Below are 23,553 nucleotides of genomic sequence, written 5' to 3' on the forward strand. Positions count from 1 at the left end.
CAGCGCGTGCGGATCTTCCGGCCGGGACTTCCACTTCTGTGCAGCGGTGCCTTTTAAAAACATACATTGTGTTGCTTTTATTTTGAATGCTAAAATTTTGTCAAAATTCTTATATATACACTTTAGCGTTCGGGACCGGAACTCTTATATTCGCCGGTACAACAACAGAGCAGCAGTGCGCGGAGGCGGAAGTCCTGGGCAGAAGATTTGCGCTGTACAGGAAGTCTAAAAAAAAATTACGGCTGTCCCAGAGTCTATTTACATGCCGAAATAGACTCCGGTCCATTTAGCTATTTCTAAATTGTTGGCTATTTGAAGCCAGATTTAGAGGAATATCTTTAAATTAGACTGTTGTGATGTCATTATTCATGATTCAATCAGTCTGCCCAGTTAATTTTATTTTATTTTATTTAGCCTTTATTTAACCAGGTTTGTCCCATTGAGATCAAAGATCTCTTTTACAAGGTAGACCTGGCCAAGAACAGCAGCAACACAAAGTTTCAACAATCAAACACATAAACACATACAATTGAATAACATTAAAATGATCAAATAAAACATTTGCATACAGACAGCCTGTTCTCAAGAGAGTTTACCATAGCCTTAAACCCATTTAGGGTTACTAAGCTATTAAATTTAAGATCAGACTGCAGACTGTTCCATGCGGTGGGTGCAGAGAACCTAAAAGCTTTCTTCCCTCAGTTCGGACTTTGGGAACAGAAAATTGTAGAGTGTCCTGAGAACGAAGATTGTAATTCCCACATTTGAAGCTTAAAAGTGATGACAGGTAGGTAGGAACTTTGCCAAGAATGGCTTTGTAAATTAAGACATACCAATGACTGAGGCGGCGTGTACATAAAGCAGGCCAATTCACTTTTGAATACAATGCACAATGATGAGTAAGAGATCCACAGTTTGTAATGAACCTCAAATAAAGTGTGCTTAATCCACTCATGATTGATTGATTTATCTATCAATCGGTCCATTTAGCTATTTCTAAAATGTTGGCCGTTTGAAGCCAGATTTAGAGCAATTTCTCATTTTAAATTAGATTCAAATTCACATTCAGACAGCTTTATTTATCCCAGAAGGGCAATTCAGTTTCACAGCCTACCCAACACCTTCAAAGGCTCACAGTGAGCTACAAACCTCAGACATGACAGGACATAACGTAACAGCATGACATAACATAAACAAACAAATAATGTCAGAGATAAAAGATCAGCCTCATATAAACATGAACAAGAAATAACAAGTACCGGTATACATATATTTCTATATGTAAAGACATGAGAACATGTATAAGAAATAAAATATATATATCTATATATGTATGAACGAGCCTAACCTGTTCGTCACAGACAGGATACGTACAGCCTGTTGTGCGCTCATATAAGTGAAGGCATTCATTTAAACTGTCTGTGTTTAACAGCCTGACAGCTGAAGGGAAGAAAGACATTAGGATTAGACTGTTGTGATGTCATTATTCAGTTTATTTAACCATCAATATTTTGCTCCTTTTCTCATCAGTATATAAATGGGAGCTCACTGTGACATCATCCGTGATGTCATAAATCCCACTGTGACATCATCAGTGATGTCATAAATCCCAGTGATGTCATAAATCCCATGGTGACATCATCAGTGATGTCATAAATCACACTGTAACATCATCAGTGATGTCATAAATCCCACTGATAACCTCATCAGTGATGTCATGAATCTGACATCATCAGTGATGCTGGTCTCATTGGCCACACAGCAGCCGAGTTGCGGGCAAGGCCGCCCAGTGGCCGAGCTGGGAATGCGAGCTGCAGGGGCAGCTCAGCGAGCTGCAGGACGGCGAGCCCGCAGGGCGTGCGTAGCGCGCGAGATCCCTAGTTACGATAAATACTGTATATTTACTGTATTTAGAGATTTTGGTAAATTATTTGTGCTTTTATGGTTAGCTTAGTCACTCACTTCTACACTAGCTTCTACACTGCTGCCACTTTTCTTGAAATAGCTAAATATTGCTTCACCCAAAATGTTATTCACATAAAAAGACTATATCCACAATGCAAATTATTTTAAAGATCTGCATCTTGACCTGGAGACATCAAATGGAATTCAGTGTTTTTGCTAACTACAGTATAACATGTGATAGTGGGGGTCAAAACTAACAGCTCACTGCGATAACAGCTCTGGCTAACATTACAATGATAACCTTAGCTGCATGGTAGGTACAGTACAGTACAAGTAGCCAAATAACTTGCTATGCAAACTATGCCTAATAACTAACATTTAATTTTCACATGTTTGAAAAGGGGATTGATGCTCTACTACTAATGACCGCCATGAATATTTCTTTAAATCTTTTCTTTCTTTTTTTTAATCTGAGGGGGCAGTTTCAATGGGCATGACACTTCTGCTACAGAGTTATCCACAACCAGCTGCGCTAAATCAGGTAATCTCATCACAAATGAAGTTTGTAAATTGAGACAAGTCTCCATTCAGGAAACCTGGGTTACAGTGTAACCATCCGTTTTAAGGTATAAAAAAAAACCCTGAAACTTCTTTCAGATCAGTTGCTGGAGGACGCTCTACCACTCAGGTTAGCCTTGTTCTTTCTCACTCTCTTCATGATCTTTGGAATCTCATTCTATAACCTTCTTATATATTCAATATTGCTTGTTAGATCAATACATTTAAATTAATTTTTTGCATGATTTTTCATATCTTGTCATTATAGATTCCAAAATTATTGATGACCTTTCATTGATGACTTTTCACAATTCTCAATTCTAGATTTAGTGACATTTTCTATAATGAATTGAGTATTTTCTTGTTTTAATACCTTTTGGATGCACATTTAATTTCATACTTAATATTTTCCATAATTTGGTGTGTATTATGTGCTATAGGCACAATTTGACCAGCAAGACAGTTTTTCCATTATGCCACCCCAAAATAATAGCATTATACAGTATATGAAAACCATGAGGGACATAGGGGACATGTCCCCTGCAATATGAAAACAAGTTTAAAATGTATTCCTCAAAAAATACATGAGATTGTAATTATTTTGTCTCCATGACCATTATTCACTTTTTACAAATTTCCAAATTAGACTAAACTTTCAACTGTTTTCCTGTTATTGTCTAAACTTATAGTCTATCTTGTATTTGCTGTACTCCAAGTATTATTATTATTATTATTATTATTATTATTATTGCAAAATTATATTTAACTCCGGTCTAGTACCTACAGATGCATTACTGCTCTCATGCTCTCATGCATAATGGATTTTAGGTTGCTCCCTATCTCTAATATTGTTACAATAGAGACAAATATTATAGCACATTATAGTCATATTGCTGTTGATTGAAGACTATGGTAACACTTTACTTGGATAGTCCGCCTACAGATAGTCTACAGAGTATTAGTAACGTTTCAACAGCTTATTAGTTGACATTCAACAATTCATCAATTCAGCTTTGTCTGTAGATGTTTAACAGATGATCTATAGACTATATGTGGCAATTCATGAACAGTGATTCTCAGAATTAATGAGTTGAAGATGAGCTATGCACTCAACCTATGCTTTACAAATGTTCAACAACCTGAATATTCAAGAATTAGTTAACATTTAATTAATATTTGTGGAACATTCTAATGATCAAATAAATGTTCAAGATTATATATACCAATCTTCCACAAAGTTTCAACATCTTATTAGTGGGGGGATTCAACTGTTTCCCTGTGTCTGTGTCACGGTTCAGCCGTGTGGCACCGCTGAACCTCATCAGCTGTTCCACTTCACTGGTACCACCAATGGTAGTCACTCTCTTGGCTGCTCCATACAGTTTACCTGAGTTTTCACTCTCTTGGCTGCTCCATACAGTTTACCTGAGTTTTCACTCTCTTGGCTGCTCCATACAGTTTACCTGAGTTTTCACTCTCTTGGCTGCTCCAGACAGTTTACTTGAGTTTTCACTCTCTTGGCTGCTCCATACAGTTTACCTGAGTCTTCACTATCTTGGCTGCTCCAGACAGTTTACCTGAGTTTTCACTCTCTTGGCTGCTCTATACAATTTACCTGAGTTTTCACTCTCTTGGCTGCTCCAGACAGTTTACCTGAGTTTTCACTCTCTTGGCTGCTCCATACAATTTACCTGAGTTTTCACTCTCTTGGTTGCTCCAGACAGTTTACCTGAGTTTTCACTCTCTTGGCTGCTCCAGACAGTTTACCTGAGTGTTCACTCTCTTGGCTGCTCCAGACAGTTTACCTGAGTTTTCACTCTCTTGGCTGCTCCATACAATTTACCTGAGTTTTCACTCTCTTGGCTGCTCCAGACAGTGTATCTGAGTTTTCACTCTCTTGGCTGCTCCAGACAGTTTACTTGAGTTTTCACTCTCTTTGCTGCTCCATACAGTTTACCTGAGTTTTCACTCTCTTGGCTGCTCCAGACAGTTTACCTGAGTTTTCACTCTCTTGGCTGCTCCAGACAGTTTACCTGAGTTTTCACTCTCTTGGCCTGTCCATACAGTTTATCTCAGTTTTCACTCTCTTGGCTGCTCCATACAGTGTATCTGAGTTTTCACTCTCTTGGCTGCTCCAGACAGTTTACCTGAGTTTTCACTCTCTTGGCTGCTCCAGACAGTTTACCTGAGTTTTCACTCTCTTGGCTGCTCCATACAGTTTCCCTGAGTTTTCACTATCTTGGCTGCTCCAGACAGTTTACCTGAGTTTTCACTCTCTTGGCTGCTCCATACAGTTTATCTCAGTTTTCACTCTCTTGGCTGCTCCAGACAGTTTACCTGAGTTTTCACTCTATTGGCTGCTCCATACAGTTTCCCTGAGTTTTCACTCTCTTGGCTGCTCCATACAGTTTCCCTGAGCTTTCACTCTCTTGGCTGCTCCAGACAGTTTACCTGAGTTTTCACTCTCTTGGCTGCTCCAGACAGTTTACCTGAGTGTTCACTCTCTTGGCTGCTCCAGACAGTTTACCTGAGTTTTCACTCTCTTGGCTGCTCCATACAGTTTCCCTGAGTTTTCACTCTCTTGGCTGCTCCATACAGTTTCCCTGAGCTTTCACTATCTTGGCTGCTCCAGACAGTTTACCTGAGTTTTCACTCTCTTGGCTGCTCCAGACAGTTTACCTGAGTTTTCACTCTCTTGGCTGCTCCAGACAGTTTACCTGAGTTTTCACTCTCTTGGCTGCTCCATACAGTTTCCCTGAGTTTTCACTATCTTGGCTGCTCCATACAGTTTACCTGAGTTTTCACTCTCTTGGCTGCTCCAGACAGTTTACCTGAGTTTTCACTCTCTTGGCTGCTCCAGACAGTTTACCTGAGTTTTCACTCTCTTGGCTGCTCCATACAGTTTACCTGAGTTTTCACTCTCTTGGCTGCTCCATACAGTTTCCCTGAGCTTTCACTATCTTGGCTGCTCCAGACAGTTTACCTGAGTTTTCACTCTCTTGGCTGCTCCAGACAGTTTACCTGAGTTTTCACTCTCTTGGCTGCTCCATACAGTTTACCTGAGTTTTCACTCTCTTGGCTGCTCCATGCAATTTACCTGAGTCTTCACTCTCTTGGCTGCTCCATACAGTTGACCTGAGTTTTCACTCTCTTGGCTGCTCCATACAGTTTACCTGAGTTTTCACTCTCTTGGCTGCTCCAGACAGTTTACCTGAGTTTTCACTCTCTTGGCTGCTCCATACAATTTACCTGAGTCATCACTCTCTTGGCTGCTCCATACAGTTTACCTGAGTTTTCACTCTCTTGGCTGCTCCATACAGTTTACCTGAGTTTTCACTCTCTTGGCTGCTCCAGACAGTTTACCTGAGTTTTCACTCTCTTGGCTGCTCCAGACAGTTTACCTGAGTTTTCACTCTCTTGGCTGCTCCAGACAGTTTACCTGAGTTTTCACTCTCTTGGCTGCTCCAGACAGTTTACCTGAGTTTTCCCAGTGTTTCTTGTGCCTTTAGGCTTCCTGTTTCTTCTGTGTTGAAGATTCTTCTCCTCTCTGCTGCACCACTTGTCTGTCAGCCCGTCTGTCTGCTCGGCCTGGATCACAAACTCCCCGTGGCTTCCAGCTTCATCTTATCATTCACATCCCCTTGACCATCGTTTTGCAAATAAACCTTTTCATCTCCACTCACCTCATGTCTGTGTCTTCCTTTGAGTCCAAGCGAGCGGTAAAAGTCTGTAGATGTTTAACAGAGTATCTATAGAGCAATAACAGTCCATGAACATATTCTCTGAATAAATTAGTTGAACTTGAACCAAACACTCAAAAAACCACGGGTGGAGTACTGCCTTGTCCATGTAGTGCATTCATAAACCTGTTGTTTTTACCACAGAATTTCAACTACATCATGTAAACGTGAAGTTGACCATCACTTGCACAACCACTAACCATCTGTAGATTTTCATCTGGACTACCCAAGTAAAGTGAAAACGAGTTGATCTACAAATTCACCTCCATATTCACCTTATGCAGCCCCGCCCACTGCATTGTATCACGACTTCCTGTTCAAAACGCCAGATGTTTTACCTGCTCAAACTAGTCTGACTCACCTGGTCAAACCTAGTTTGACTCACATGAGTCACAGGAAGTGTGAATACAATCGGAACGTCCGATTGTATTTACACTTCCTGTTAGTCTCTGAAGCCAGACGGTCTCTTCTATAAGGTGAATAAGTAGATATGGAACTTGATTCTTTCATAACCACTAAACATCTGTAGATTTTCATCTGGACTACCCAAGTAAAGTGAAAACTAGTTGACAGTCTACAGGCTATTTATATCCATACTATTCATGAAAACGTTAACTGTACAGATGAAGCAGAAATACAAAGTTGTACAAAATGTGTATTTCTCCACACACATAACTTATAAGGCACATTAGGCAAAGAGAATTGTGACACTTGTCGTCGCTACCAAAAAAGATGGACTGATGGTTTTAATAAAAACAAAATGGTATGAGGCCAGCAACACCTGCCTTAGGCTATTAACACTATCTTAATTTCACACACCGACTTCAACAGTGAAGGGACACATCCTAACAATTCCCAAGTCCCAGGGCATCACTATACTTTTTAGTTTTGGCCGAACCGGGTCGTCCACAAGGCTGGATTAAAGTAGCCATGGGCCCCGGGGCTACGACTTTTTCAAGGGCCCTGTGGGTGAAGATTGATTGATTGATTGATTGATTGATTGATTGATGAAGTGATGATGAAGTATTTCTCTGCCTTCTCCTTAATCCTCTGTTGAAACAATGTGCATGAGAGCAGGCAGCTGTATAGCAGTTTTTTTTTTAATATTTTTGACAAACCAGCAGTATGTAAATTGAGAACACAATTCTTCAAATATCCAGTTCCACCCAAAACAAAATAAATTCACTACAAAATAATGAATGACTTCTACCCTTCCAGAAATGTTTTAAGGATGAGATTTGGCTTTGAGAGCAAATAATGTGTGTGTTTTCTGTAAAGGTGATATTGAAACAACTGAGCATCTTTTTGTTTCATGTTCTCAGTCACACCCAACTGTTCTGGAAACAATTCATTGATTGGTTAAATGGAAAAACCACGGTAATGCCTGTTCTTGATTATAATAGTATTGTTTTTGGTGTAATATTAGAAGACAAAAAATTGGACCTAATGATCAATGTGTTACTAATCTGAGCTAAATACTTTATTCATAAGGCAACATTTATAAAAACTCCACCCATTTTTATGTGCTACTATAATGAAACCCAACTCTACATAGTCCCTGAAATTATTGAAATCCAATTTTGCCAAAGACCTCTATTTATCTTTAATAAGTCTCTAGCCATCTTACTGTAAGCTATGTTTTTATTATTTATATTAAAATTTATTTTTTTATTTTTGTGTTTCCCCCTGTTTGTCATGAACTATTATGTGTGATTGTGCTGTCATGTGTCTGTTCATGCGTGTCGACGTTGCCTTAGAGTTGTAAATGCAACGACTAAATAAATTGTAAAAAAAAAAAAAAAAAAAAAGCTATAGCAGGTTTTCAAACAGAAAACCTTGTCTAAACCACAAACTGCCTGTCTAGAACATAACGGCTGCAAACATCCCCTTTTGCACGCACAGTCGGCTAAGACAGGAAGCTTTGATCTCAATGAGAGCTGACTGTCAAAAACTGCATCCTTTGAACCATGCTGCCTGAGATAAACGGGTCACGTGACCAGCTTGAGAGGAAATCAGAAGGAGGGGGCGAGGCTGTTCACTTTATAACCGACTGAGCACCTTCGCTCTGGGCTTTGCTTTCATTTTCACAGTGGATGTTGCAACTCGTCTGTACAGATGAATTGTTCTATTCAATAAATCCTCCTGTATTCATTTCCAACGAGTGACTGATTTCCTGATAAGGCATCACAACATTTCTACCACAGCTCCCTTATGACTTTTGCGACCCGTCCCCCCTGTAGAGGGATTTGAACTTTTGAACACACTGGTGGCCGTTTCTCGGAAGCGCCGGATGTTAAACATGGGATAATGAGGGCCAAAACACAGGCGTGGGTGCTTTAACCTCATGAGAGGGTGTTGTTCCAGATATTGAAGTATGATTTTTGGATATTGGCTAATCATGGGCGAGAGTGAGACAGGTGATGTTCTCAAACTGGTCGTGGGGTTAAGGTGACCTTGGAGGAGGAGGTTGGGAAACTGAATGATGGGGCTGGTTGTTTTGGCTCTGACAAAGCTATATAGTCAACATCACTGAATGGGGAGGTTGTAACTTTCTGTAACTGTAACTTTCATGCAACATAGCTGTATGTTCAGACTAGGAGGCCAAATCAGATTTGTGAACTTTAGTGACCTATTAATGACTTTATCCAGATTGGTTTTATGAGTCTGGATGCTCCAAGTCTGATTTGTGTCACTTGTCCCAAACGACATATGGAGGTAGTTTCCAATCTGCTTTCGACTGATGTGACTTCAGTGCGGACACGCAGATCCACCAAATCTGATTTGAAAGTCACTCGCAACTCGTTATAAAATGCTTCTGCGCAGGAAAACCACGTCACCAACGTACGTATTTACTGACGCCCACGTCGTTCCCATAGCAACCCATGCAGATAGGCTGCTTAGGTCTGGACACACAGATCCGACTTCAGAATCAGATTTGTGGCAGTGCGGACACACTCCCAAATCAGATTTGGGAAACGAATCAAGATAATGATGAATAATGACTTTATCAGCAAATCCAATTTGCCTGTAATGTGAACATGGCCTTAGAATAAACCACAGCTGAGAAAACTTGGACACACTTATGATCTTCATTTGTATCACAAGGACCTATGCGTTGATGATACATATTGAATGCATCATATTTAAAGGGATATTGCAGAAAGGCTCCAGCCACCCTTCTCTGCCCTCAGACCAATTTCTCCTCAAGCCGAAAGACATTTTCCCTCCACACCAACACCCCCCCCCCACCCAACACCATCACAACTCAACAAGTGCCCCGTCCAACCAGCACCAACATCAGCCACGCTTAATTTGCATATAATAATGCCATAGTGCATTTTCCCTTCACGTACTGTATTTGGGTCCTCCCCCATTAAGATTGAATGTTTTTCAATTATAGGCAATCAAACATGCAATTTCACATAATTTTGGATCATTATTATTACATCTGTGTAGAAAAGGTCTAATCTAAAGGAAATCTAGAGCAGATAATAAACACCCAAAAAGCTTAAAGCCAAATCTTGCTACAGAAAACCAGTGTAAGTGGGAATCAACTACAACCATCAGATCTGGGAAAATACATTTAGCTAATTTTGATTCTCCACATTGATTGGACTGCAGCACAGGCTCACTGTAGACCGATATCCATCTTTCTCACACGTAATGCACGCATGTGAGTGCACGTGCACACTCAACACCACCCGATTTTTTCTTGCCTCCGAGCCTCGGGGCTTACCCCTGTAAGCCCATGCATTAAACCAGGGCTGGTAGTCCAGAACTCCCACAATGGCTGAAAGCCGTGCCACAGCCAAGGCCGGATTAAAGTAGCCATGGCCCCCGGGGTTATGTCTTTTTCAAGGGCCCTGTGGGTGAAGATTGATTGATTGATTGATTGATTGATTGATCGATTGATTGATTGATTAATTGGCTAATTGGTTAATTGATTAATTGATTAATTGATTAATTAATTGATTGATTGATGAAGTATTTCTCTGCCTTCTCCTTAATCCTCTCTGGTGAAACAAGTTGCATGAGAGCAGGCAACTATAGCAGGTTTTCAAACAGGAAACCTTGTCTAAACCACAAACTGCCTGTCTTGAACATAATGGCTGCAAACATTCCGTTTTGCACGCACAGTCGGCACACAGGAAGCTTTGATCTCAATGAGAGCTGACTGTCAAACTGCAACCAAAACAACTTGGTGAAGGCTAGGCAAGCAAAACAACTTGGTTGGGTATAGGCAACGAAAGGGTTATGGTTGCCTAAACCCAACCAAGTTGTTTTACTTGCCTATAGCCAGGTTGTTGGTGTTAAAAACTGTTAAAACGGGGTTAAAATCTGGACACGTCTGGGCTCAAACCAGCTCTCTACCGACAACAAAGTTGGAAATCAGTAATGCTTCAGGTCCACCAATCCCATTCCTTCCCCCTACCACGCCGCCGGCTTACTTGATTGTTGCACTGTGATGTGGCGTGGCTTTCGGCCATTGTGGGAGTTCTGCTGGACGACCCGGTTTGTCCAAAACTAAAAAGTATAGTGATGCCCTGGGACTACGCTAATCGTTAGGATGTGTCCCCTCGCTGTTTAACCAGGTAAGTGTTAATAGCCTAAGGCAGGTGTTGCTGGCCTCATACAATTCTTTTTAATCCATTACAACCATCAGTCCATCTTGTTTGGCAGTTTGCCTAATGTGCCTTATAAATTGTGTGTGTGGAGAAAAAAGAATACAACTTTGTAGTTCTACTTCATCTGTACAGTCAAATTTGTCATGAATAGTATGGAATGGATATTGCCTGTATACTAGTTTTCACTTTATTTGGGTAGTCCAGATGAAAATCTACATATGTTTAGTGGTTATGCAATAATCAACTTCCATATCTACTTATATGTAAATTAATTTGTAGACTATCAGCTAGTTTTCACTTTACTTGGGGAGTCCAGATGAAAATCTACAGTTGTTTAGTGGTTATGCAAGTGATGGTCAACTTCACGTTTACATTATGTAGTTGAAATTCTGTGGTAAAAGCAACGGCTTTATGAATGCACTACATGGACAAGGCAGTACTCCACACGTGGTTTGTTGAGTTTTTTTTCTTTCATTTTCTCCAATATTTTGTTTTTAATCTTTATAGAACAATAATAATACACTAACAAGACAAATAAACAGGCTCAGACACAGGAAATAAAATAAAATAAAACAAAACATAGATCATCAACGTTCAACATTACGTGTTGCTACCAGCCGCATAAGGTGCTTTTATCTGTAATAGATATTGTGCATGGGGTCCCATGCAAGGGGTCCATGAGAAACCAGACAGGAGAGCCTCAGACTCTAATCATTCTTAAGCTCATCAAAGTAGGCCAAAAAAGGATCCCAAATAGTCGAGAACCTTTTAAGCGAGTTGGCTCTCAGGGACCTGAGTCTCTCCATCTGTATAAAAGAGCTCATGTCCATCAGCCACACCCCGTGGTTTGTGAGTGGTTCAAGTTCAACTAATCTACTCTACTAGAGAATATGTTCATGGACTCTTATTTCTCTATAGATAATCTGTTAAACATCTACAGACAACATCTATAGGCTACAGGCTTTTACCGCTAGCTTGGACCCAAAGGAAGACACAGACATGAGGTGAGGAGATGAAAAGGTTTATTTGCAAAGCGATGGTGGTCAAGGGGATGTGAATGATAATGGAAGCTGGAAGCCACAGGGAGTTTGTGACCCAGGCCGAGCAGGTAGATGAGCTGACAGACAAGCGGTGCAGCAGAGAGGAGAAGAATCTTCAACACAGAAGAAACAGGAAGCCTACAGGCGCAAGAAACACTGGGAAAACTCAGGTAAACTGTCTGGAGCAGCCAAGAGAGTGAAAACTCAGGTAAACTGTATGGAGCAGCCAAGAGACTGAAAACTCAGCTAAACTGTCTGGAGCAGCCAAGAGAGTGAAAACTCAGCTAAACTGTCTGGAGCAGCCAAGAGAGTGAAAACTCAGGTAAACTGTATGGAGCAGCCAAGAGAGTGAAAACTCAGGTAAACTGTCTGGAGCAGCCAAGAGAGTGAAAACTCAGGTAAACTGTATGGAGCAGCCAAGAGAGTGAAAACTCAGGTAAACTGTCTGGAGCAGCCAAGAGAGTGAAAACTCAGGTAAACTGTCTGGAGCAGCCAAGAGAGTGAAAACTCAGGTAAACTGTCTGGAGCAGCCAAGAGAGTGAAAACTCAGGTAAACTGTCTGGAGCAGCCAAGAGAGTGAAAACTCAGGTAAACTGTATGGAGCAGCCAAGAGAATGAAAACTCAGGTCAACTGTCTGGAGCAGCCAAGAGAGTGAAAACTCAGGTAAACTGTCTGGAGCAGCCAAGAGAGTGAAAACTCAGGTAAACTGTATGGAGCAGCCAAGAGAGTGAAAACTCAGGTCAACTGTCTGGAGCAGCCAAGAGAGTGAAAACTCAGGTAAACTGTCTGGAGCAGCCAAGAGAGTGAAAACTCAGGTAAACTGTCTGGAGCAGCCAAGAGAGTGAAAACTCAGGTAAACTGTATGGAGCAGCCAAGAGAGTGAAAACTCAGGTAAACTGTATGGAGCAGCCAAGAGAGTGAAAACTCAGGTAAACTGTATGGAGCAGCCAAGAGAGTGAAAACTCAGGTAAACTGTATGGAGCAGCCAAGAGAGTGAAAACTCAGGTAAACTGTATGGAGCAGCCAAGAGAGTGAAAACTCAGGTAAACTGTATGGAGCAGCCAAGAGAGTGAAAACTCAGGTCAACTGTATGGAGCAGCCAAGAGAGTGAAAACTCAGGTAAACTGTATGGAGCAGCCAAGAGAGTGACTACCATTGGTGGTACCAGTGAAGTGGAACAGCTGATGAGGTTCAGCGGTGCCACACGGCTGAACCGTGACACAGACACAGGGAAACAGTTGAATCCCCCCACTAATAAGCCGTTGAAACTTTGTGGAAGATTGGTATATATAATCTTGAACATTAGTTGATCATTAGAATGTTTGACATATATATATATATATATATATATATATAATTTTTTCTTTCCAACAACATATGACCAAAACAAACTGCTCAGACACAGGAAAGGGAAAAAGACAAAAACATACATACCAAGAAAAAGTTATTGCTTATACAGCAAAAAAGGATAAATTAAAGTAAACAAAAGTTTGAATCCAAAAACAAAACAAAACAAAGAAATACAAAAAACATTTCCTCAGCCTATGTCCACCTAACTCCAACCCTCACCCCGACTCAAAGTTTCCCACCCACGTTCATAAATTAAATTCTGTTTTTCATTTCTATTAATATCCCTTTCAAGAATCCACTGAAATTTTAGAAATGTTTTAAAACGTTCAATATCTAATTGGTGTCTTTTCGTAGCTTTAAATACTGTATATATGCTTTCCCCATCATATATAGTTCCAATATTATTCAGGTCTTTTCCTTCTTCATCATCCCTTAAATCCCCAAACATTATGGTTAGAGGATAACTATAAAAATGTGTGCTGTAAACAGAGATCCATTGTTGGGATGCACATGTCCAACATATCCTCCCATTTTGACTGAATGGCTACCGGTGCTGCACATATTTTTTTAAGATACATATGAAACTGATACATTTTCTTATTTATTTTTTTCTTATTTATAACATAAATATATACATGCTGACATAAAGGATACAAATCCTTTATGTCAGGGCAGCATACCATTTGTTTTGTATTTAATAGTAGCTTCCTTTTCCAGGTCTGGGGTATAGCTGCAAAGAGTTGATTATATGTAAAGGAGTCACAAGCGTTGCCATATACTATGAACTCATCATAAAACACGATTTCACCCCCACTATTCAAAAGATCATTCAAAAATAATATTCCTTTTTCAAACATTGATTCAATAAACATAGGTGTATCCTTAATTAAAATATTTCTATTGTACCATAACAATTGGCTTTGAATTTCACAACATGATTCAGATTGATGATATTGGTATTGAAGCCAGCTGACCGTGACCTCTTCTAAAAAGCCTGATAGATATGGGAAAGACTTTCTCTTTAATAAAGTAAACTGAAAAGGAGTTAGCTGAAAATAAGGATACAGTTTTTTAGTTTTTCAGTTAAATTTGACAATAATAATTGTTCGACAAATATTAATGAAATGGTTAACTCGTTGAGTATTCGTATATAAGTGGTTGAACATTTGTAAAGCATAGTTTGAGTGCATCGCTCATGTTCAACTAATTAATTCTGAGAATCGCTGATAATTAGAAGGTTCAACAAATATTAATTAAATAGTTTACAACTTGTTTGTTGAATATTCGTGAAACATCTGTAAAGCATAGGTTGTGTGCATAGTTCAAGTTCAACTAATTTATTATGAAAATATGTAGATTTGTTCATGAATTGTCACATATACTCTATAAATCATCTGTTAAACATCTACAAACGAAGCTGAATTGATGAATTGTTGAATGTCAACTAATAAGCTGTTGAAACCTTACTAATCTGTAGACTATCTGTAGGCGGACTATCCAAGTAAAGTGTTACCAAGACTATTAATTTCAAATGAATAGTATTGGTCTCTCTTGCAGTTCTGTTATAATTATCCCCATTAGCTGCAGCAAATGTTACAGCTATTGTTATAGGGTCCAACACATAAAATTGTAGAGTATACTGTAACACCTACAATTTCTTTACATTGGCTTATTTAATTAATAAACATAATATTGACATACTAAGATGAAACAATACACTACAATAGTGTTTTGCTAACTACAAACACACCATGTACTATCAGAGTTCATCGTGACCAATTCACACTCCTAACATTATAAAATAACATTTGAATCTATAGGCCTAAGTACTTAATGGGAATATTAACCTATTCCTATATTAATGTATGTATGTGTGTGTGCATGTGTGCGCACGCGTGTGTGTATATATATACCGGTATATATATATATATATTAGGGATGTCACAATATATCGTCCCACAATATATCGCGATATCAAAACGTGACAATAAGTATCGTTGAGATGAAATCTCATATCGTGAGAAAAAGAAGCTGAACATGGTGGCACTGATCTGCATCTCATTGCATGCTCGCTCTCCTTTTCATTGCTTTGTTTGAACAGAGGAGGGACGTTACAGACACAGAGGATGAAAATGGTGAAATTACTAAATTAGCGTGGAGGATGCCCCCTCAACTTACAAAACGATCGCAAACAAATATTGTTAAAATATCGTATCGTATCGTTATCGTGAACCCAATATCGTGTATCGTATCGTATCGTGAACTGAGTGTATCGTGACACCTCTAATATATATATATATATATACACGCGCACACACACACACACACACACACATGTATGTACTGTATATATATATATATATATATATACATCCTATAATCCTATAATAAGCATGAGAAGTGTCCGTGTGCGTGCGTGCGTGCGTGCGTGCGTGTGTGTGCGTGTGAGCAGAATTTTGGTCGGCCCTATAGGTAGAATCATTCGCATACATCACAATATTAGTTTTATTTAAGACAAGTGGTAAATCATTGGTAAACAAAATGTACAGTAAAGGTCCGAGACATCACTGATGATGTAACAATGCCTATGACGTCGTCAGTGCCTATGACATCATCAGTGATGTCATAAACATTGTGACATCATCAGTGGGACAAAAATATAAACAAACAGTGCCCACTTTAAACAAACAGTGCCCACTTGCTCCCTTTTTTATTACATAATAATAATAATAATTCCTAGGCTCGCTTTATCACGCTGGCCAAGTGCGCGGGAAGCTGGGTGCGGTGGGTGCTGCAGCACCCCCTGGTGGCAAGAGATGGAATTTTCGAAATTGTTGAATTTGGCTCAAGTACTGTGTTTCTGTGCATGAGTCTGTGCTGTGTAGTGGATATCTTCTCTATTCACCTTATTCTTTGCCCATACAAGAACGCTTCTGCATGATGTCATTCTGTAATCGTCTTTCCCGTTTTAAACACGGAAGTAGAGTACGCCTACCGCAGTCATTTAGACTTGCCAAAAAGCTGTTTTCAAGCTAAAAAAAAACAAACTGTTTTAAAGTTTTAATATTTGTCAGGTGAGAACGTAACATATACTGTATGTGACCAGTTTATCAGAATAACGCCTATTGGAAATCCTTAACGAGCAGCGAGGACCGGGAGCGCTGACTGTGCTGCCTGACACCGGTCCGGCTAGCTATCTGTCAAACCCTACTGTAGTTAGGGTACTGGCAGTGAGAAAACACTGGGCTCTATCGTTGCATCGGCGTATAAACTGCGTTTAGTGCCAGGCGCAGCCTAGATTAGTGGGTGTGGACCAGCGCACTTGATATCTTGGTGTCGGCGCAACAGGTGGCCTTAATAATTATAACCACGCCTTTTAAAGGAGAATTTCGGTTTTTTCGAACCTGGAGCCATCTCCTGCCATTAATTATGATTTGTCCACTCACCAGGCGATCCCCGCGGCGTATCTGGGCGTCCTAGCGTTGTTTTGATATCAATAGCGTCCAAGTCAGTCGTAAAGTGGAGTTGATTTGGGGCCAAGTGTGAGCCTGTATTTCCTGCATCTAAATAGCTATTTTTCTTCCCTTTTTCGCCAAATATCGCCGTAATCTGATCCGTCAACATCCAGCCGAGTGTTATTTCACCCCAGGCTGTTTCCTGGACTGCACAGGGATCAAATTACCTCAAACGTGATCTAGGTCACCAAGTCTCGTGAAGTCCCGCGATACTTTCCTGTCGACTGGCCAAATACAGGCAGGACGCTTTGCGGTCGTGGTTTTAGCGTAACCTATGTGGGGTTTGGCGTAACCTATGTGGGGTTTGGCATAACCTTCGTTATTTCGAATCCCACATAGGTTACGCCAAACCCCACATAGGTTACGCTAAAACCACGACCGCAAAGCGTCCTGCCTGTATTTGGCCAGTCGACAGGAAAGTATCGCGGGACTTCACGAGACTTGGTGACCTAGATCACGTTTGAGGTAATTTGATCCCTGTGCAGTCCAGGAAACAGCCTGGGGTGAAATAACACTCGGCTGGATGTTGACGGATCTGATTACGGCGATATGTGGCGAAAACGGGAAGAAAAATAGCTATTTAGATGCAGGAAATACAGGCTACCACTTGGCCCCAAATCAACTCCATTTTACGACTGACTTGGACGATATTGATCTCAAAACAACGCTAGGACGCCCAGAAACGCTGCAGACATCGCTAGGTGAGTGGCCAAATCATAATTAATGCCAGGAAATGGCTCCAGGTTCAAAAAAACCGAAATTCTCCTTTAAGCGTAAAATTATGCACTATCTGCTCATAGGGGAACTGCAGTAAACGAATCACATGCTTCACTTTTCAGCTCCAATTCCATGGAGCGATCCAGTCCGGCTTCAGAAAAGCCGAGGGCTCTGATCCCCCCCCCCCTTTTTATCCCCCCTGTCTGTCTCCATCTATAGGCTATTATTCCATATTGTTCTCAAACCAATCTAACTGCAGTTTAATTACTGCAAGCATGTAAATACGCTACACTATAGCAAGATCAAAGTGAAAAGAATGTTCTAAACGCATCAGCTAGAAAAATATAGCCTATCATGATGAGATTAATTAGATTGGTGAAAGTTTATCCAGAATTATATCGTTTTCTTCTCCCCTGCTGCACAGGTAGGATGATGCACATAAATATAGCGTACATTATGTAAAGTCATTGCATAAATGTGTTTTTATTGTAAAACTAAAATGTGAAGTAGAGCCAATTTATTGGAGCGGACATCACAGTACGACATGACAGTAGAACCGCGTTACACTGTCACTCATCTAAATCACGTTAAATCTACAAGGGATATATATAGCCCCAATATGACATATATGTTTCACATAGGGTGGTGTTTTCATTTCGATGTTTTATTTGGTCCAATATTGAAATGTTCTACAATTGCAGGTTGTGTTACCATTATTTAGATCTACCTTTATATCTATTTCGGCTCATTTGATTGCTATTTAGTAGCGAAATGGATTAGCCCAATGCATGCTGGGAGATTTCACATGCCAGGCAGTGAACTTACAACTTCTTTTTTCTATGGGACGTGTGTTGTGTCTGTCTGAGCGAGGGAGTCAGAGAGAGAGAGTCGTATTGTGCCTGTCAGACTGATGAGCAAGAGAGAGAGAGTGACACAGAGAAGGGTGACAGAGGAGAGCCAGAGGAGCGCTCCGCCAAACTGGCGCACTGAATAGGCCTGGTTTTCAAAAGCGCAAAGCGCTAAATTAACGCCAGGTCGGAAGATATCATTAGGCCTGTATTTAAGGCCGAAACGCCCATTCTTGCCCATTCAGGGAGTGCACCATGCCCATTTCGCCTAAAGCGCATTTGGCGGCCTAAAGCCATGTTGATATCTTCCCGAGGCAGGCGCAAGGCACGTTTTTTTGCGTGTAAGGCCAGTTTTTGCACCGAAGGCCTGTGGGAGAATAGGGCCCACTGTCAACGTTCTTTTGTAACTAACGTTAAATGCCGACCGGGTACAGCCATCGGCTCCTCGCAGCAGTAACGTTATGAACATGTACTGTAACTGAAGTTGGCCGCAGTGTAGCTTAATTCTGAATGTTGCCAAACTTCATTCATACTGACGTTTTATTTAGAAAATGGTCGCCAACTAGCGCTGAACCAGAAGAACAAATACGTTGCGTCGCGGAAGAGGGAAAAAGTGGGCGTGGTGAATAAGGTGAATAGACGATCTTTGCTCAACGCAGTGGTTCTTGGGTAAAAATAGGATCCACACCTAAATGTAACCTAAATGTCCAAAACAAAAAAAGTCTGGACAACATTGTTAAAACAGCCAGCAAGATCATCGGCAAGCAGCAGCTTTCCTTGTCATATATATTTGATTGCCAGGTCCTAAGGAAAACAAAGTTGATTTTATAGAACCAAAACCATCCTCTTTTTGAGGCATTTGACCCCCTCCCTTCAGGACAGAGTCCCCAGAGTAAAGTGTAATAGATTTAAATTTTCCTTTGTTCCAAGTGCAATACGTATACTCAACTCGCAGAATAGGTAATTGTTAGGGGTGGGAATCACCAGATGCCCACGATACGATACTAAAACGATACTTGAGTCATGATACGTACGATAGTATTGCGATATTGCGATATGCTAGTATTGCGATATATTTAATATTGCGATATTTCGATATATTGTCTAACTCCTTTTCCTACCTTTTCCTTGACCTCACCGGAAGTAAAACATGCAGTTTTTTTGTTTTGTTTTGTTTTTGCCCCACACGTAGGCTACATTATTAAGCTTCTCTGGACTCAATACGCCACTGCAGGCGCGGACTGCAACATCAGGCGCTTCGGGCAGATGCCCGGTGGTCTGGCATGGCTTGCAAAAAAAAATATATATATATATATAATCGATACTTGGCATCCAAATATCGATACAATATCGTCAGACAAAATATCGCGATACTATGGTGTATCGATTCCCCCCCCCCCACCCCTATTGTACCTCGCACCTTTGCACTTCCAGCCTAAGTGTCAGTGTGCATGTGTGTGTGTGTGTGTGTGTGCAGCGTGCGTGTGAGCAGAATTTCGGCCGGCCACAGCTATGCCGTTTTACGTGCGGTCGGGCTGAAAATTTCAGGGGGTGTAAAAAGAACCCATGTCGGAGTGATGTCAGTGATGTCATCAGTGATGGTGTCATCAGTGATGTCATCCGTGATGATGTCATCAGTCATGTCATAGAGCAGGCGAGGTTGCATAGTGGCCGAGCTGCATGGCGGGCGAGCCTAGGAATCGAGCGCGTGAGATTGCTAGTATACTGTATATCTATAAAAGGGAGTAAGTGGGTTCTGTCTGTTTGTTTCTCTGCAATTTTTGTCCCGGAAGTGATGTCCCTCAGGCAGATGTCTGTGTGTAACGATGTCACTGATGATGTAATAGACATTGTGACATCATCAGTTTTTTTATATGCCTACATCTGTCTCTTTCTCTCCCCTCTCTCTCTCACAGACGTCCATATTGAGATCTTCACACAGTGACCTCAAAATCTGAAAGGCATCATTATGTCAGAGGACACGGACAGGGCCAAGCTGAAGCAGGGCGTGGTAAACGCACTGAAGTGTCTGGGAGCAATCTCCTCGTCAGCAGCCGTGATCAACCCCATTTTTGGCTTTGTCGGTGCCCTGATCCAGGTGGGGTTAAAATATCACGAAGACGAGGACATCTGCAAACTGAAGCATGCATTCAGCTCAGTCAACAAGTCCCTGGACAAGATCTCCCAGGAGAATCACAACGCTCTGCTAGAGATCAAGAGAGAAACAATAGACAGCCAGTACCACGGCGTGGAGGAGAACCTGCGTAGCCAATTCCGAAAGTTCATGGAGATGGTGGAGGCACGGCCCGAGCACCGAGAGCGTAAGAAGGATGACTTTAAGGAGAGATATGAAAACGACAAGCTCGATCAGCCCCTGCACACGCTTTATGATGGTGTGGTGGGCAAACAGAAGGTCTTTGGCAAGCCTATCCTAGAAGTCTATCTGAAGCATTCCCAACATGACCGTGCTACCATGGAGAAACTCTGCACGCGCCTCACCTACCTGTTCTGCATCGGGCTCATTGCCTTCATGGGCTACTCCACCATCATTGGGGATGATGTGGAGGATCTGAGCGAGCAGTGGGCGGAGAAGATGGAGCATGTGCAGAAGAAGATCCAGGAGGCTCTTCAGAAGTGCAAGTGAAGGAAAACGTCTGCTGACTTTCTTTCATCTTCAGGACTCGGGCCACATTCCCTCTGTTAGTCAGATTCCTTTCTCATTCTCTTGTAGGTTTCTCCCTATGAGCACTAGGCTTTGTAGAATAGGAAGGCTGTTATGTTTTGCTAACATTTGCTATTGTGTCTTGTGTTTTGTTTTGATTCGTTGTTTATCTGACTTACATCCTTCTTTTGATTGCCTGTTACCAGTGGTGTAAAGTAACGAAGTACAAATACTTGGTTACTGTACTTAAGTATTTTTTTTAGTATCTGTACTTTACTTGAGTATTTATTTTTCTTTCAACTTTCACTTTTACTCCACTACATCCACTACATCGTAATAAAATCTATACTTTTACTCTGATACATTTCCCAAAAGCATCTTCGTTACCCGTTACTATAAAATAAACAAACAGCTGGTGTTGTGGCGAATCAGTAGCCTGGCTAGCGAATCAGTGCTTCTGTGTTGCAAGTTGGGTTTGCCACTCGCTTACCGTCAGCGCTTCCCAAGTCTTTTCATCCATGTTCCCACAGGCTGAAATCCGACGGTTAATTACTTTAAATTGTCTTAAATTGTGTCCAATGGAACCAAAATGAGGGAATATGCCACCAGAAAACAAGAAAACAAGCATCTCTTGAGGTAAGCCTCAAATTGGTCAAGCATCCACGCAGCCAGAATGTAAAAGTATAGGTCTTCGGCTTAAGGATTTCAAAATAAAATCATTATACTGAATATTAATCTTGAGTAATGCTTTACAGCCACAGTTTAATGTCATAATGTAATCTTAAAATCAAAAAACGTATTTTGATTTTCCGTTTCATTCGTTGAAATGATGTATTTGTTTCTCCAAAGGTGAGAAGCATTTTATTCTGAAAGTAAATTGTGGTATTTCCGTTGTTAGTCTGGTGTAACTGTCGCTATTTTATCACAGCCCAAATAATGTCATGTGTTTCAGAAAGGTAACGTCAGTTTACATTTCTATAGAGCAGTGCTGACCAATTTGGGGCCCGCTCTGTTTGTTTTGGCCCGCCACGTATTTGGGGATTTTTTTTTTTTTTTTTTCGATTTTTTATCCAGAATGCAACTCGGGCAAGTTATCAGATATCTGCACTGATTGCAAAGGGTGGACGAGCTTTTTCATGTGGTGACTTTGTGAAACGGTGTCTGAATGTGGCTGCGGATACTGTGTTCACAGAGATTGCATCCCTGCAAATTGTCATGGCAAATTGTTTAGAAAAGATGGACAATAAAGCTGATTTTCAAAGTACCTTGAGGATTTTTCAAGTTGTGAATTAAGTCAAATTTCTCTCTTGATTAAAAAGGTGGAAAATACAACTGTTTTTAACTGGGTGTCTACTGATTAAATGTTTAAGCTCCCCACAAATGCAGATGTTTTTTTTTAAATATATATAACCAATTGCAAATTATTACAATTACCAAACAGATAAAAAGTAGATTATTATATTGAAATGTTATTTTAGATTTAAAATGTAAATCTTCTATAAAACACAATACATTTTAATGTAATTCCACAACGTTTATTTTTGGCCCTCGGCCCTCCACCCAGATTGAGTTTTGGCCCTTCATGGGAAAGAATTTGGGCACCCCTGCTATAGAGTGATGTAGAGTGGCTACTCAGCGGTTCCTTTAGCTGGATACGGAGTGAGCTTGACACACTTATATCTTTAGCCGATCTGGCATATTTATTTCTCTGTGGCTTTCACATGAACAGAGCCATGACATGACAACAGACAGACTGCGACTGCGCGCATCAGGAAGCAGTGTACATTGTGTGGTGACGTCATCTCCTATGAGAATCTTACCGTAATACACTGAACAGTACAATATACTCACAGTAGATATAAGGACGTAAATGCCCTAATACAAATTACACCCCCACTCGTTCTTAGGGCGGGTTCACACCAGCCTTGTTTAGTCCGGTCTATCGGACCTTTCCCCTTTAGTACGGTCCATATGGTCGGTGTGAACGCTCCTACTCGAACTCTGGTGCGGACTAAAAACCGCGCTCTGGTTCGCCTGTGAGAGGTGGTCTCGGTCCGCTCTCAAGCGAACTCTGGAGCGGCCCATTTCTGGTGTGAACCCCACCCGGACTAGTCAGAGGAAGCAGGTGGTTTTTTGTGTTGATTTTTTTGGTTATTTCCTGTTTTGGAAGCTCCCGCTGAAGAAGAAGCTGCTTGCTAGCTGTAGCAGTTAGCTAGCTTATCTCCTCTCGTTACCAGCGACATCACAAACAGACAAAAATGACTAGTGGCAGGGTTATTTTTGGCGGCCATGATGCACCATGGGTGCCGCTTCCTTCTGCTGTCCTCTTCCCCCGTTACGTCTAGCTTGACACAACACAGCGCGTCTATGTACCCGTCTGTAAACGTTGCAGCTAAGCTGATAAATGGCGACTTATAGCGGATGTGATAGAAAACATTATTAGGCTACATTCCCAAAACTAGTGTTATTTTGTAACGAGCAAACTTTTAACGTCGGAGTTCAACAAGGAAATGTGATGCGAGGAGGCACGCGCTGCAGTCATGGGCTGCAGTGCAGATTACCCCGCTAGCCAGGCACTTCTCGCTCATACAG

The 23,553-nt window shown here is 41.0% G+C and overlaps 1 pseudogene across 1 annotated transcript; it reads left to right on the plus strand.

Moving 5' to 3' along the window:
* The first annotated feature begins 2,575 nt into the window (after window positions 1-2,575).
* On the plus strand, window positions 2,576-22,162 carry LOC310792494 (protein rapunzel pseudogene; annotated as a pseudogene). Its single transcript, XR_014554023.1, has 2 exons — window positions 2,576-2,593; window positions 20,216-22,162. The product of XR_014554023.1 is annotated as a protein rapunzel pseudogene (transcript).
* The last annotated feature ends 1,391 nt before the right edge of the window (window positions 22,163-23,553 follow it).

The sequence above is a fragment of the Poromitra crassiceps genome (assembly GCF_964638095.1).
Source record: "Poromitra crassiceps genome assembly, chromosome: 2".
NCBI classification, from domain to species: Eukaryota; Metazoa; Chordata; class Actinopteri; order Beryciformes; family Melamphaidae; genus Poromitra; species Poromitra crassiceps.